A 19,427-nucleotide genomic window follows, 5' to 3' on the forward strand; every position below is an offset into this window, starting at 1 on the left:
ATGGAGTCTTACATGGCATATTTTTCAAGGAAACGTTGCATTCACCAAATCATCACCATGTATCTTATTTTGACTGCATTGTCAATGGAAGTACTATTGTAAACTATTATTTACGGTGATTGTCTATATGTAGAAATCATCAGATGTCGAAAACCTTTGATTTAAATATTCATTTATGGTGTGCCTTTTCAAAAGAATGCAATGTTTACAAAACGTATCATATAGAGGTCAAATACCTCGCAATGAAATCGATGAATGACGTGTTCGTCCAAATGGATTTGGAGCGATCGTCACATTGTTGGTACTGTTGGTGTCGGTGATGTTGCTGAAGCTGTTACGTTTTGCACCATATTTTCCAAATTAATTACACGAGCGTGAAGTTCGTTGACTTCTTCTATTATTCCGGATAATTGTCGGTTCGGACGAGCGGATGAATAAGGTTCAGAATTGTGGATAAAATATAGTCTTGTCGAGTTACCCTTGAAATGAGACTGAAAATGGTGTCTCGAACAGGTTCGCCAGTAAACGCTTCAGGTTCATTGTCAAGAGGTGAATTCGGTTGGTGGAAGGGATTACCTTCTGCGCGTTTCCATTAATTAAGTCGACATTAGCCATCAGATGAATTGATAATGGCTGATTGGTTGATTCATGCCGATGACGCTGCTTCCGGAGCTTAAATGACTATCCATTCGGAATAACTGTCGAGATAATTATCAGAATAGATGTCGGAATCCGAGGGACTCGAACTGGTTGAGGGATTCGTCTCGTACGATCAGATGAAGGATTTTCGATAAGAATAGATTATAGGATGTAGATTAGTACCCTGCAATACATAGTTTATATATGCATATATAATACTAAAATCCCATAAGTTACGAAGGAATCTACGAAAGCTGTCAGGCAAAGTCTACTGTAACAGATTCGCTAAGATATGAATTTATCTATACACTGTGTATGCAATAGAGGCAGTAAGATGTGTCTAGACTAAGAATAATAAGTAGGTAATTTCCTAAGGATGATAAACAGATGATTTCCGACACGAAATGATAAGTAAAACTTTTGACATGCAGACACGGTCGAAGTCCAGACTCACTAATGCATCCTAACGACTTATCCGTTATACACACTAATGCAGACCTGGTTCGCTAAGACCACCGCTCTGATACCAACTGTGAAGACCCGTCCAAATCCATCCGGACAAAGTCCATATCGATTATAAACGATTTACAACAGTTGATTACATCGCGAGGTACTTGACCTCTATATGATACATTTTACAAACATTGCATTGGTTTTTGAAAAGACAATCTTTCATTACATCGAAAGTTGACGGCATGCATACCATTTCATAATATATCTAACTATAATTGACTTAATAATAATCTTGATGAACTCAACGACTCGAATGCAACATCTTTTGAAATATGTCATGAATGACTCCAAGTAATATCTTTAAAATAAGCAAATGCACAGCAGAATATTTCTTTCGTACCTGAGAATAAACATGCTTTAAAGTGTCAACCAAAAGGTTGGTGAGTTCATTAGTTTAACATAAATAATCATTTCATAATTTTAATAGACCACAAGATTTCATATTTCAATACACATCCCATACATAGAGATAAAAATCATTCATATGGATTGAACACCTGGTAACCGACATTCACAATATGCATATTAGAATATCCCCATCATTCCGGGATCCTCCTTCGGACATGATATAAATTTCAAAGTACTAAAGCATCCGGTACTTTGGATGGGGCTTGTTGGGCCCGATAGATCTATCTTTAGAGTTCGCGTCAATTAGGGTTTCTGTTCCCTAATTCTTAGATTACCAGACTTTAAAGGGGCATATTCAGTTTTGATCATTCAACCATATAATGTAGTTTCGATTACTTGTGTCTATGTCGTAAAACATTTATAAAAGCGCATGCATTCTCAGTCCCAAAAATATATATTGCAAAAGCATTTAAAAAGGGAGTAATGAAAACTCACATAATGTATTTTGTAGTAAAAATACATATGACTATACTGATCAATGCAGGGTTGGCCTCGGATTCACGAACCTACATCGTTCATATATATATATATTAATACCCATACTTGTAATCGAATAAATATATATTTTTATATATTAATGGTAATATTAATTGTTATTTCATATCATGTGTTTTATTAATAACTTAATTAGATATAATTTATCTTTATATAAATAATTAACATTTATTACAAAAGTATTAATATGATTAGGTTTTATAGATATATAAAGATATATATATATATTTTTATGTATAAAATCTTCATTCGATATATCAATAATAATAATAGTGTTAAGTATAATAATTTTTAATGTTAATAATAGTAATTTTATAAAAATAATAGTAATACTCATGAAAATAATAATTTTAAAGATACTAATAATAATATTAATAATACTTGTATAATAATATTTGTAATAATAAGAATAATAATAAGAATAATAAGAATAATAATAAGAATAATAATAGGAATAATAATAATAATAATAATAATAATAATAATAATAATAATAATAATAATAATAATAATAATAATAATAATAATAAGAATAATAATATTTATTTATTTATACCTAATAAAAGGAAATCACGCGTGTTATTAGGGTTTTCAACAAAAAAAAAATAGACCGAGATGCAGAGCAAAAGGCAGATTGAATTAGGGTTCTTGGGTCTTCAGTTCTTCGATCGGTTAATTGTTCAATCATTTAATCAATCATCATCGAAGTATTACGGGCCATCTATTCATCATCATCATCTTTCGTTCGATCTTAATCATCTTCGTAATCGAACAACAAGAAGGAATCGAAATAGTAAACGGTGTCTGTCCAATTAGGAAGAGATCAACAATCACCACATCATATAAATACAGGTATTGCATTATTTATCATCGTCATCGATCTAATTGTCTTCGGTGTTTATCACCATCGATCCATTACAGAGAACAGAAACCGAAAAATTGGTACACCTTTTATTTATTTACTTAATTATTTAATTATATAATTATACACTTTTTATTGTCCAACATCATTCATCGTAAGTTGTAAATCGAATCATTCAAATCTGCTGCTATGTAATCTAACTGTTGATTCATATAGGAAGGATTGAAGTGTTATGTATTCTATTGATAAATTGTACACAGATTCGATTGAATTTGTGTAACAATTCTGTTGGTGCTTTGATAATGGTATTATGAATATACCTTGTGATGTTGGGTTTTGCAGGTGGTTGATGATTAAGGTTTAGAGTGTGTTTTGCAATGAAACCGAATACAGGATCATTGGGTGACTTATGTCCCTGTTTATAAAATGTTCAGGTTTGAAATAACAGTGTAAAGTGAGATAATTAGATAGGTAGATAGTCTAACCAGAATACCTGATTGTAACAGGTTTTGTGATTTTGTTGATGACTGCAAATAGAGAGAACCAGACAATATAAAGTCACAGCAGTAGGATCATGATGTGCAGGTACAATGGTGTTGGTTTGATGACGGTTTTGAGTAGAAACAACAAGAAATGATGGCACAAGGGTGGTGAATCAAGTGAGTATCTATAGACATAAGTGGTTGTTTGGATTATGTTTATGATTTGATGATACACTTATGTATTATATATAGTTATATATAGAAGTGGGTTATTGTTATTGTTGTTGGGCAGGAAAAATATATGTCTCGAGTGGTGATGTTTGGGTCATCCTTCAAGTGGAAACAAAAGGCGAGTGGTAACACAAGAGAAGTCTTGCAGTTGTAACTGAAATCTGCAGCATCATTGATCAATCAAAACATAGTAGCAGCGTAGTATAGCAGCAGAACATATATGGTGCTTCCGTGGTGTTTTTCATGATGTACTTCGATGGTGATGGATAACTCAGGGACTGTTTTAAATTCGCTGAAATAAAAAGGCTGTGAAGTTGTTTATGATAGTATATTGATAATGGTACTGAAAAAAGGATTTGTTTAATATCTGAGATGATCAACTATATGATGTATGTATCTGTTGTCGACTCCTCTTTAATCCGACATCAAGGACAAACTAAATAATATAAATAAAGTTTGAATAGATTGTTAACAGATTTGTTCGCTGGAACCAATTAAGCAGACATGATATATCGTTCAGTACAAGAGAAATAGAAAAAAATAAAGCAGAAAGGGACCTTCAACTAATTTTGGTTCTTTACAAGATTCGTTGTATCTGATCTCTTGATTTAGAGATAGGAAAGAATTATTAGCACAGCTTAGATTGTGATGCAAACAAAAAACGTATTTTGCTCAAATATAGATGTATATAATTTTATAACTTTATGTTTTGATGTATAATCCATATTATATATATCTATATATATATGTGTGTGTGTTTATAAAATTCATAAGTCTTTGTTAATTCACAAATATATTAATGATATTAATAAAACTAATAACAAGGATAATAATATATTATGATAATAGGTTATATCTTATTAGTAAATTTTAACGGCAATGATTCTTAACGATATTGGTAAAAATAATATCTAATAAGGATAAGAATATAACAATTACATGTTACAAATTTTATATCAATGTATTATATATTAAAATAATAATATTAATAATACTGGTTTTATTATTACTATTGATATTTATTTTAATGATAATAATAAAAGTATTAATGGCAACATAATAACTATCTTTTAACTTATAACTACACTTAACATGTTAAGATTACACATTATAATTATACATTACATATTATATGATAGCATGTATTGTATATTTATTATAAATACTTTATATAACAAGTATATACATATTAAATATGAAAATGTAATTGTCTTATATAAGTATTGCATTTATATTTTTAAATTATAATATTCTCTCATCGTAGAAATAAATTTAAGCATATAATATTTATAATATATATATACATATATATTTATTTACAGACGATTGTTCGTGAATCGTCGAGTATAGTCAAAGGGTAATTGATTACATGAATATAGATTTCAAAACTTTCGAGACTCGACATTACAGATTTTGCTTATCGTTTTGGAATCATATAAGAATAAAGTTTAAATTTGGTCGGAAATTGCCGGGTCATCACAGTACCTACCCGTTAAAGAAATTTCGTCCCGAAATTTGAGTAAGGTCGTCATGGTTAATAATAAAAATGTTTTCATGACGAAAATTGAGTTGATAAATAGAGTTTTATCATCATTGAGTAATATGGAAAAAAAAATAATTCGATTTTTCGAAGAGCACGAGTGAAGCTTTTCACAAAAGAATGAAATGAGGAACAAAGATTTGTTTTTAACTTTTGATGTAGTCAGGTTTGAATTCCGGAATTCAAGGGATTTAAAAGAAAATCTTGAAGATTTATAAGATCTGATTCTTCGGGATTTATGGAAATTAAGATCTCTTTAATTAAATACGGTGATCTGCCTCGATTACTCTGTCTGATATTTCCATTATAAATTAAACTCTTCCGTTCCATTATTTTCACCATTCCTATACTTTCTTTATTAGTTCATACATCCAAAAGATTGTGAAAATGCTTAGTCCAGTTCTAATCTCTAATATTTTCCTAATTATCATTTCTGTCATCCTTCTTTTCAATCTTTCACCAGAAAAATCTGTTTACTTTTAATATAACCTTAGGGTGATACTATTCTTAATTATGCCGTGTCTTTATATTGCTATTCCTATTAATATCCACGGTTTGTAACTTTCGTGTTGTTATTGGGCCTTATATTTTCTTTTATATTTTGGAGCTCTTTGCCTTTTTATTATCCTCTCGACCTCTATTAAAGCGAGCAACAGTCTAGAATTCATAGATATGAATTTTGAAATGAACATAGTTAATGTTCTAAGAAAGAAATGGTAATAACACGATCTTGATTCGTCAAATTACCAGAATATCCGGGGAAGATAAAATTATCAAGAAAATATGTTCCTGATATGTTTACCGTTTAAAGTCGTTTATAGTTTTTGCTACTTCATCAACATTTTTTTTTCGGAGAACCAATTCGTAGTTCGGAGTGTTTTTCAGAAACTTCACATTCAAATTAAGTCCAGAAGATAGACGTTATATATACACATATAACTGTTGGCGTAGACATGCTGCGAGATTTCAAAATACTGATTGCTAATTCCCATTGATTCGTATGGCAATTCTCATTACAAGATGCGAATGAGTAAATGATGGGGTTTCAATGAATAATTATAATGACTTTTTTTTTTTTTGGAGAGGCTAAAGTCAAAGGGTAATGAAGTTGTTGGTACATCTGCTAATAATGTGGTGGAATGTAAAAGGTTCCCTGGTAACGATGGTGTATATCTCAAGGTTATAATAAGGTTAGTCTGACTGAAAAGTCGAAGTTGACTTGCTGGAGCTGTGACAAAACTGGCTACTTTGAATAGGAGTCGCAAAGTTATTTTTGCTAATAAATGCCAAAGAATCTGACGCGGATACATTGTTTAAACTTTTACTTTGGTTTCAAGAGTTTTTCGGGTACATAACTGTGGGTAACATGTGGTTGGATCATCATCTCGATTGCTCATCATTCGAAGTGTCTTCAGAAATTTTCGAAGGGTTTGAACACAGATTGTAATCGTTAACATACATTTGATGTTCTAACACAGCTTTGAAGTCAAAATATAGCTTGTGAAAGATGTAAGGATCTAAGAGTGATGATTTTGGTCATATCTCAAGTTGAATTTTGAGATTTCAAAATCAGAATATGTAATTAAATTTTGAATGAGTATGGTTGTTTTGATTTCTAAAAAAGAATGTATATTGTTGTGAAAGTATAGAGTATAATGGATGATTTGCTGAATCAGATTCGAAGAATGTAACATATTAATTGTGAATTTATATATCTCTCGGGTATTACCTACCCGTTAAAAAATATTTCACAATTAATATTTTGTACAAAATAATTTTATTACAGTCTTTATGAAAATATATATATGTATATTTTCTTCAGATGTAACATAGATTTAATGAGTTAATGTTAAATTAAACTCATTTGATTTACGGTTGAAACTAGAATTGAATAATCCCTAAAGGCTTTAAAAAGTACATAACTTTTACGCAGTATTTCTTTAATGATATTGAAATTATGAATCAATACTTCGTTATTTGTTGATGTATGATGTTCGGTTCGTGGAATTCTTGTGAATTTCGCAAAGTACGAATGATGTTATCTGAAAAGTTTCGGGTACATCGATGATGAAAGTGTAAAATCAAATATATACTTGATTTATTATGAATTGGAATTTGTTGAATTACGACAGAGATTGTAGTTAACGCTGGTTAAGTTGCGGCCGAAGGACGTACATTATTGCATATTTGTAATATAAATTATCCGAGTAGTTAAGATTCACACACAATAGCTTAGCACGGAAAGATTTATTTCAATATATATATATATATATATATATATATATATATATATATATATATATATATATATATATATATATATATATATATATATATATATATATATATATATAATATACATATAATTTCTTCAGAGGGAATGAGTTAATTCTTCATAACTCGTTGAAACAATATACACGTTATTGATTCGTAATGATGTCCACAGTGATTCTTGAACTGAAGGAGTTTGTGATGTTATCTGTGTTGTTGATTCGGATGTTGACTGTACTGACGATGCTGGTAACGCTGACGGTACTGTTGATGCTATTAGTAAAGCAAGTTTAGCTTGTTAATCACACACCATTTTTGTCAGGGTTTCTACTCTTCTTTCTATCATTTTAGTTCGCTTAACTGATTTATGGTTAGGGCTAGTTAGATAATCTCTAAGACTTTAGAGATTACATAATTGCCGCGGAATGTTTCTCCAATGAAGTTATGAATTAATACTTCGTCAGTTATTGTTGTTGGTACTCCTTGGTATCTATGGTGCGTATGACGTTGATGCTCGTGGGACAGATTGTGAAGTTGAGGTTTACGACGCGGTTGTGGTTGGAGGTGGTAATGGTACTGTTGGCGTTGATGATGGTGGTACTGGTTATGCTGCTGATGCTGCTGCTGGTGTTTGTAATCTCTGCACCATATTCTCCAAAGTCACTACCCGAGCGAGAAGCTCGTTGACTTCTTCTATTACACCGGGGTGATTGTCAGTTCGGACGAGCGGATAAATAAAATCTAAAATTTGATGTAATATATAATCTTGACGAGATACTCTGGAAATTTGCGAGAAAATGGTGTTTCAGACAGGTTCGCCGGTAAGTGCTTCAGGTTCTTCGTCAAGAGGGCAATGTGGTGGATGGAAGGGATCACCTTCTTCTTGTCTCCAATGATTGAGGAGGCTACGAACCCATCTCTAATTCATCCAGAATAGGTGAAGACTGATTGGTTGATCCATTCTGGTCACACTGCTTTCGGAGCTTGAGTGAGATTCCATTTCGGAATCCGAGTGACTTGAACTAACGACGAATTCCATTTCGTACGATTTGATAAAGGATTTTTCGATATAAAATCATTTTTTTTGGCTATCGGGTGATATTCTATTTACATAGGATATCTATATGTATAGATCAAAAGATTTCGTAGATTACGGAGGAATTTGCGGGATATGTCAGGCAAAGTTTAAAGTAATAGATACGATATGATATGATTTAGCAGATACGCTAAGATATGAATTTTGTCTATACACTACTCATGCAATTAATGTAGTAAGACGTGTCTAGACTAATAATGATAAGTAGGTAATTTCATAAGGATGATAAGCAGATGATTTTCGACTAGAATGATAAGCAAAACTTTTGACATGCAGACACGGTAGAAGTCCAGACTCACTAATGCATCCTAACGACTTATAAGTTAGACCCATTAATGCAGACCTGGTTCGCTAAGACCACCGCTCTGATACCAACTAAAAGGACCCGTTCATATACATTATAAACGATTCACAATAGTTGATTACATTGCGAGGTATTTGACCTCTATATGATACATTTTACAAACATTGCATTCGTTTTTAAAAGACAAACTTTCTTTACATCAAAAATTGACAGGCATGCATACCATTTCATAATATCCACTATCCAACTATAAATTTATTTAATAATAATCTTTGATGAACTCAATGACTCTAATGCAACGTTCTTCGAAATATGCTATGAAAGACTCCAAGTAATATCTTTAAAATGAGCAAATGCACATCGGAAGATTTCTTTAACACCTGAGAATAAACATGCTTTAAAGTGTCAATCAAAAGGTTGGTGAGTTCATTAGTTTATCATAATCATTTATTTCCATCATTTTAATAGACCACAAGAATTTCATTTTCAGTTCTCATAAATATACGTCCCATGCATAGAGACAAAAATAATCATTCATATGGTGAACACCTGGTAACCAACATTAACTAGATACATATAAGAATATCCCCTATCATGTCGGGATCCTCCTTCGGACATGATATAAATTTCGAAGTACTAAAGCATCCGGTACTTTGGATGGGGTTTGTTAGGCCCAATAGATCTATCTTTAAGATTCGCGTCAATTGGGGTGTCTGTTCCCTAATTCTTAGATTACCAGACTTTAATAAAAAGGGGCATATTCGATTTCGATAATTCAACCATAGAATGTAGTTTCAATTACTTGTGTCTATTTCGTCAAACATTTATAAAAGCACATGTATTCTCAGTCCCAAAAATATAAAGGGTAAAAAGGTAAATGAAACTCACCATACAGTATTTCGTAGTAAAAATACATATAACGTCATTGAACAAGTGCAAGGTTGGCCTCGGATTCACGAACCTAAATTAATTATATATATTTATGTGTTGGTCAATATTTGTCTAACAAATTAGGTCAAGTCATAGTGTACCACAATCCTAATGATCGAGACTAATATGCAAAAGTTAACAAAAGTAAATTTGACTCAAAATAATTTCCAAAAATCTATACATGATTAATATATAGTTTAAATATCGTCGTTTTATATTTTTAAATATTTTTTAAAAGATTTATTAGAGTAAATAATATAATTTATTTATTAATAAATAAAATTTTATATTAAATTTATATAATAAAATATACTTTTATATATATTAAGTAATAAAATTTATAGGGTTCATTTAAAATCATAAAGATAATATGATAGCTATTATTAAAGTAAGTTATTACACGTAGTAAAATATGTTTGTATCACATATTTATTTGATAAAATAATATCTATAATGATAGTAAGTAAAAGTTGTATTATTTTGTAATAATAATTATTATTATAAAAATATCAATATTTATAATCACTAAGATGACATTATGATAAAACGATAATTCTAATTATGATAACTTTAATATTTAAGATAATTTTTAATATTATCTTTAAAATAATAATTCTATTTAAAATTATAATAATAATGATATTTTATAGTAACAATGACATTTCTATTAAAATGATAATTTTTGTTAAAATGATAGTTTTAATACTAACGATACTTTTAATAATAATCGTAATGATAAAAATAATAAGAACGATAATTTTATCTAAATCAATATCTTATAATATTTTAATTTCATCATGATACTCTTACTCATTATTTCCTAATCGTTTCGTTTAATAGCTTTTAGTCGTCTTTTATATCGTGTTCATAATAATGATAATAATAGTAATCAAAATAATTAGGTGTTACAAATATTTGTTTTAATTACACTAATATTAATAATGATAGTTACTATAACATTATTAACGATAATACTAATAATTATCTTAATGATAATATAGTAATAATAATAATAATAATAACAATAACAATAACTATTTTTAAATAATGATATATATATTAATAATGATAATAATAATAATAATAATACTAATAATAATAATAATAATAATAATAATAATAATAATAATAATAATAATAATAATAATAATAATAATTGGATAATAATAATAATAATACTAATTATAACTTTAACGATAATAAAGATATTAATAATAAAAAAAATAACAAATTTTAATGATAAATCCCTTTTATTGATAAAGATAATAATAATCATAATAATAAGATAAAACTAGAACGACGATAAAAACGACGATAATAATAATCGTTTTTAATAAAAATATCGAAAATTCAATTGATTATAACTTCTAATCCGTTGATCGAAACCGTTCGATATCTAAAGGAAAAGTTCTTAATTTTTCGCTAGCTTTCCAAGGACATGCATATCTTATACCTTATCTCAACCGCAAGTGTAACTAATTCAAGATTCAACCTAAACTGTCTAAGGGCAATATCAAAAGTACAAGCATGCATAATCCTAAATACTCGAGCACTAGTCAGGGATATACTATTAGTATGTAAAAGTTAAATTATGACTACTCACGTATCAATATTGAGATTCAATATTGCAGGAAAGGTACGTAGATGCAACGGAAATGATAAACACTATATTGACCTCACGAGCATACCCATGAACCATACTCACTCACCTCCATAGCTATAACCCATAATTTCCTTAATCCTATCCTACTCGAAAAACAATTTCGAAACCACTCGGACAGCACTCCGTCGTAATATTTTATGTATACTAATAATATCTTGAAATAATACGGAGTAAATATATATATGTAAATCGATTGAGAGAGTTTAGAGAAAAATATTTTCAAGTTTCTATGAAATAATAAAACCTATTGAATTCTATTTATAATAGATTTTTGAATTATTAAAATGAATTATTAAAGTATGAATTATTAAAGTGAATTATTAAAGTATGAATTATTAAAGTGAATTATTAAAGTATGAATTATTAAAGTGAATTATTAAATTATGAATTATTAAAGTTAAAGTAAAGTAAAAATAAAGTAAAGGTAAAGTTTAAGTATAGTAAAAGTATAAAACTATGTACGTATAATACGCGTATAAATATATATAATATTAATTTAAATCGTTATATATATTTAATAAAATAAAATATAAATATCGTTATCTTTATCATACTAGTTAAGTAATGAGTTGTCAAAAGTGGTTCTAGATATTTATAAAAGTTATATACGTTTTAATAATAAAGTTCTTTTTAAACTGAAAACGTTTTTGTACGTTTGAAACTAAATAGATCAATCGAGTCTTTATGAGATTCAATCTTCCACTATCCTTTGTCTAGTTCTCAATGATTGACAATTTGTTCTTATTTATAAATCACTTTACCATTTTCCGAATATTGTTAAAATGGAAAGATTTCTCAAATCAACGTGGGCCTTTCAACAGAGACTTGTAATCATAATTCAATATATCTGATAATTCAATCATTTGATCTTATCTTCTAATTCCATTGATAAACATTTTGAAACAGATACAATCATATAAAGTATTTAATCTAATATTTTGTTTACGTTTCAATTTATAATATATATACACATATACATATATAATCATATTCGTTTAATGGTTCGTGAATCGTTGGAACTTGGTAGAGGTTGAATGAATGTATGAACATAGTTTAAAAATCTTGAAATTTAACTTAACAAATATTGCTTATCGTGTCGGAAACATATAAAGATTAAAGTTTAAATTTGGTTAGAAATTTCCGGGTTGTCATAATATACAACCCGAGTGAACAATAATTCAATAAAATTTACACTCAGAACTTTTTTAGTCACTATTAACAAACACAGTAAGTGATCAAATTCTGTGAAGGCTAGGCTTAAGCTCTTCCACAAGAAATTCACGTACCCTGGAGTCCTTTTTTATCCAATTGTTTGACAGCTACAAGTAAAAAAAAAAATGAATCATTACACCATAAAAAACCAAACAGACCAACATCTCGCGCACCATCTACGTTTCAAATACGTTAAGACAGTAACATTTACGAAATGTAGTTGGGTTGCGAATTCGCGTAAGTCTTTTGATGTCGATCCACTTTTCACCTATGATGTTTCCTCATTTCAATAATCGAAACAAGATCCTTGAATGATACTCGCTTTGCAAATTCACAATGAATATTCACTTGCTTCAACTTAACACATAATCATATTGCTCACCAAATCATAATTATAATTAGAATTTTAATTTTAATATCATATTCTAATATCATAATATCGCAAGAAATCATAACCAACCAGGAAATGTTTTGCATCTCAATCAATTAACCAAAATCATAATCATCAAATTTATAAGCATCCGAAAATAATTTCAAAATAATACAACTTGGATTATTAAAAGTTGAATAGATATACACAGCTGGAAGGCGATTACTACCCCTAAGTGCCTGACCCGATTCATGATAAATCGGAAGGTGATTACTGCCTTCTTAAAAATACTACTATTAATTAGGTGTTCAATTCAGCTGTTATCTTCTTCGACATATTCATCAGCATATGTCAGACAACAGATGAAGCAACATAAAAAATATCATGATGAAAATAAACACTATTTTGTTGACAAACCTGAAATTGACCAAACATGTAGTAGTAATGACAATGAGGCTTCCCCGAATAACTTTATGATGTGGTGGAAAATCAAATGGTTCCTGCAAAATAACTAATGCGCTCTGGAAGAGTCTTAAATGATTGTACCATCAGGTAAACCTTCACATCCAAGATCATACGATCTAATGCTACACGCATTTTTGACAGATGAAGATCTTCACTTTATAAAACCTGAAAGAGAAACAAGTGCAAGATATAAGGAAGTTTAAAAAAACAAATCAAACTTTGGTATTCTATCTACTCAATACAAATATATATACCGAATCATAAAGAGTCAATACTCATTGAGTACCCAATAAGATTGTTAGACCAAGTAACATTGAGTTTGCTAGAGATTTGTCCGTTAATGTAGGATACGATAAAAATAAAAATAAAAATAATAACAAAAAGCCTTAAAAAGATTAGTAATGGTGGCTTCAACTATAACCCCAGCTCTCTTTATTGGTCTGAGGAAGACTTATTATAAATTCATTGAATGAACAATTGAAAAAAAGAAATCTTTCTGTGAGATTCCAGGTATTCTATAGTTCCTTCCCGCGTCAATTGCCAATTCTTGGTCATTGAGATTCATGGGCGATTCGTTTTTCTTTGGATCTAGTTTTGATAAGGCTAGTAAAACATTGGTTTGTTCGGATTTGTCAAAAATTGCATAACCTGCAATAATCGTTCTATTGAAGAATGAATGTCCCGAAGATGTAAAAGAATGACTTTTCTTAATAATCATGCAAAATTGAAATAAAAACACAGTACAAAACTGAAACATGTATCACGAAACTTCGAGAAAAGGGTATCTACCTGACCCGACCTAACCCATTTAGACCTGACCTGTTTGACCCGACAAAATAGCCTGACCCGTTCAAACCACGACCCGTTTCATCCTAAAACCCGTTCGGGTCCCGACCCAATCCGACCCGTTTGCAAGGTTTACTCACTTCTGACCATATTGGTGGCACTGCTTTTGGAGAAGACCCTTATGTGTTGGTCAATGTTAAATCCCCGTCCGCTTCATTCACTTCTTGTATAACCTTGCTGAAATCCGTCCAGGAGGAATAACCTGCAAACGATGATGTTCATATTCTTTACAACATTTAGAAAATATAAAGTAAATCTAAACAAAAAAAAACACTAAAATAAATATACAATTTGCATTTTGTAATTTACACACCCTTTTTTTCTACATAGATTAGAAAATGGCCCGTTCCAAAGAAAAGGAACAATCATCACCTTGTCGATAGTAAAGAAGGCTTCTTCAACCCCGTCACCATGGTGAATATCAATATCCACATTTTTAAGTTAACATTACAACCATAAACTCTAAAATAACGATATAAGTTGTAACTTATGTGCTACATCAGTTTAATAAAGTCCTAAAAAAGTTAATAATTTTCTGACACACCCATCCACGTCCATGCCAAAACCGCCCTAGACCTATCACAAGAAAGTAAATCAGGCTCACTTAGTGACCCACTCATGTAGTGGCCTAACCAAATGATTTAACCTCCCCAAGAAAGTTTTCTCACAAATCAAGTTCTTACGTGCTTAGATATGGAATATAACTATAAGTTAAGTACATAAAATGTACTCCGTAAGTAATTTATAAAGTATGAGCCATACCTTTTAACCATTATAACCTTTCTTCAAATTCGTATGATTCCATCATAATGTTACACCCTGGATCAACAAATAATTAGAGAAGTTCTTGATCAATTAATGGAAAATAATGTACAGTAAATCTATTAATGGTACTGTATTAATGGAAAATAATTTGTGTAGTAAAGCTATTAAAGCTATTAATGGAAAATAATTTGTGTACATTAATGGTACTGTATTAATTTATGTTCACTAAAGCTACTAATTAAAGGTACATTATAAGTAATTAAAATGATACACCATCGTTATGTCTAAAAACCAGCATAGCATCTCAGAATTAAAATATCAGCAACCACTAAACTGTCTGAGCTATGTTGCATGGTGGTGTGTTCACATACTTGGGACAATAACACTAATAATGGTGTTAACGTCATGCAATCTTTGCTGCAACAAAAATTGTGAAAGATACTATTATCCTAAGTCCGATTTGTTGTCCCTTATAAGGAACAACAGTCCTTTAGCTTCTACGAAATTGTAGCATATTTTGAAGTAAGTTCTCAGAGAGGTATCTCTGATTAACTACCCTTAATGAATATACTCTTACTCATAATCTTAATTATAATATCTATATCAAATTGTTGAAAATATCAAGTATCCTAATAGGAGAGTTTACATAACTACACATATAGCGTTACAAAAAACCAAATAAGAGTAAACAAATGCATTGCACCAGATATAAAGGAGGGGAAGAGGCCACAGATTCATAGCATGATCCAAGAAAGTTATAAACTAAAATAAGCCAAAGCAATATGAAACTTACAGGATATATCTCTAAATGAACTTGCCACGTTGACAACTTTCTCTTTCCAGGACGTAATGTCTTTGAAATATTGTCAGATTCAACACCTGAAAGTTAACTAACAATTGTTGAAATGCAGAAGCACCAATAAGTTGCATCACAAGTCAGTTTGTAAACACCACATCATCTTGGAATCAAAAAGCTAAAATGAAAAGATGATCAAGAAAAGAAAAGGAATAATACCTTTTAGTCTTTTACAACACGTTTATGAATAGAATGATGAATTGATGGAATCACCTCGGAGAAACATCTTGCTAATGAACCTATCTATGTTAAAAATAAAGTGCTTTCCTCTTCGTCTTTTCATGCCTTTTCAGATCAAAGAGATGTATCAAATTGTATTCTGATTGTAGCAAAGAAATGTATCAGATTGTATAGAGTAAATAAGTAAATAAGAAAATAATATGCAACATCTTATAAAATCCAAAAACACAAATGCATTGATAAATTAGTACCTGGGAGTGCTTTCGGACGCATTTGGATACTGAAACGGTTCTGAAATCATATCATTAGTTGTAGAACCTTGACTATCAACTGACCCGTAAAGATCGAGCATGAATTTATTGTCAATTTACATTGACCTTCAGAAAACGATTCGCTTCCTTCTTTTGATTTACAAAACTATGAACTTGTTGGTTACAATTCCTAAGTCATATGTATTTGTATGATAATTTACTTGTAAAAAAAAAGGTGAAGAAGAGAAAGGTATACATTGAAATCAACGGTCTGTACAGCTAATTGCACATGTTAAACACAATAATTATCTTCATATAGCCTACTGATTTGAGTGGATTTGCAAAATCGATCTTCAAATAGCCTGATCAATTAAACCCTAAAATGAATTTATGCTATTTGGGGAGAAAAATTTAGGGCTGCGCTAACTGCAGTTTTTTTTTATTTTTATTTTTTCTCGCAGTGTGTGTTGAATGAATTAGATGTGCGTTAACCCCTAATTTTGTTCTTCTAACCCGTGTAATTTTTCAATAAAGATCTAGGGTGTTTTAGTAATCAAACAATTAAAGGCCAAGATTATGAGGTCATTAGAATGATTAGGAAAAAATTAAGGGCTAAGATTAAAGATGGTTAATTAAATGGATGGCTAAGATTAGTTTAGGCTCCTTAAAATGACCTATAGATATAGATTATCATGCTAAACCTTTAATATGTTATTTTTAACATTAGAAACAAGTTTCAAATAATTCATAACTAGTTAAAGACCCGCGAATTCGCAGGATGCTTTAAAAAAATTATAGTAAAGTAGAAACAGAGTTTTTATAACTTGGTTTTCGATTGTTATAGCAAAGAATCAAATGTTTTTTTTTTTGTCAAATTCTTCGGGAGCTATAAACAGATTAGCAAAGTAATATAAATCATAAACAACTATGAACAAGAATTAAAAAAAAAATAGTTTACATAACATAAATCAATCAAATTACTAAATTAAATTTCATGTAGCATCAATATAACGTTTGAAATACTGATAAACAGAGTTCATAGATCATAACGTGACTTAAATGTGCACTACAAAATAGAATAATAGAGTTCAAAGATAGCCCTCTAAGATGGTTTTAATTAAAAAATAAATGAGCATAACACTAACGTTATACAAAATTGTTGAAATCCACAGCATATGATGTACTCTACCACATTGTGTGCATAATGCCAACAATGGTTTCTGAAAACTCGCAACACTCTTGTATGAAAGCTACTAAATTTGTCAGGTTTTTAACCCCATATACATCTGCACCTTGAGTACCTATTTGAGAAATGACTCAACCAGCAAAAAAGAATTATCGTTATACCCTCCTGGTAGCATACTTAAAGTCTGGCTCTGTATATTTTTAGAAAAGGCAAGCTTCTTATTATTAAGTATCCAATGAAGATATGCACAACCATACAATAGCTACACATTGTATGTACAAACTCATGAATATACATAATAAAATATTTACATTATCTTTCTACATTCAAAAGATAGCAATTTGAAACTCAAATAGGCAGCCCCAAATTAAAACCTACTCAGAAGATGAAATCTCATCTACTTGAACAAAATGGTAACAAATAATCAAACAAGAAGGTTCAAGAGGACATTGAAAAGTGTACCCCTAACAAATAATAAACCCACCGATGTACAAAATGATAAAGAAGTCGAAATCTTTTTTAACTTTTAGGGTTCTATCATCATTATAAAGATATACTGGGCTACTTTATAGAAATAGCTCATATTTGTACGTTATACGCACAGATAAACAACATATGCTCGGCGAGCTGGTTTAATTACATCAATTTTACCTGTGCTTCAATGATTCCTTGAATAACATATACTCCATTGATTCTTCGCTTCCAATAAAGTTCCATAATACACAGTTTTTAAACGTAAAATTAGTTTAAATAAAAATAATATCATAATTTTACTTATATAGACCTAAACCAGCCCAACCCAAACAAGATCAATTAGTGTCACTATAAGTAGTACTCCGTATAAATTTTTTGCTTTGCAGATAATCCGAGTAAAATCTATCACGAAGCTTTCAACTTTATTAACCTTGAATGGGCCAATTCTCTAAATTTACAGGTTCCCCCTTTTTAGCATGATTCTCATTATCTACTTCAATTACTGGACCTATGGATGCAACTGTCTTAAATCTAAACCCTAAACCTAAACTCTAAACCCTAAAATATAAACCCTAAACCCTAAATCTAAACCATAAAACCTAAACCCCAAACCTAAACTCTAAACCCTAAAAACCATAAACCCTAAATATAAACCCTAAACGCTAACCTAAACCCTAACCTAAACCCTAAATCTAAACCCAAAACCCTAAACCTAAACTCTAAACCCTAAAATATAAATCCTGGACCCCAAATCAAAACCCTAACCTAAACCCTAAATCTAAACCCAAACCTAAACTCTAAACCCTAAAATCTAAACCCTAAATCTAAACTCTAAACCCCAAACCTTAAACTCTAAACCCTAAAATCTAAACCTTAAATCTAAACCCTAAACCCTAAATCTAAACCCTAAACCTAAACTTTAAACCCTAAAATCTAAACCCTAAACCCTAAATCTAAACCCAACCCTAAACCCTAACCTAAACCCTAAATTTAAACCCAAAACCCTAAACCTAAACTCTAAACCCCAAAATCTAAACCCTAAATCTAAAACCTAAATTCAAAACCCTAAACCTTAAACTCTAAACCCTAAAATGTAAACCTTAAACCCTAAATCTAAACCCTAAACCCTAACCTAAATCTAAACCCAAAATCCTAAACCTAAACTTTAAACCCTAAAATCTAAACCCTAAACCCTATATATAAACCCTAAACCCTAACCCTAAACTCTAAAACCTAAAATCTAAACCCTAAATCTAAACCCTAAACCCAAAACCCTAACCTAAACTCTAAACCATATAATCTAAACCCTAAACCCTAACATAAACTCTAAACACTAAAATCTTAACCCTAAGCCTAAACCCTAAACCTAATCTCTAAACCCTGAACTC

Source organism: Rutidosis leptorrhynchoides, chromosome 3 (assembly GCF_046630445.1).
Source record: "Rutidosis leptorrhynchoides isolate AG116_Rl617_1_P2 chromosome 3, CSIRO_AGI_Rlap_v1, whole genome shotgun sequence".
Taxonomy (NCBI): Eukaryota; Viridiplantae; Streptophyta; class Magnoliopsida; order Asterales; family Asteraceae; genus Rutidosis; species Rutidosis leptorrhynchoides.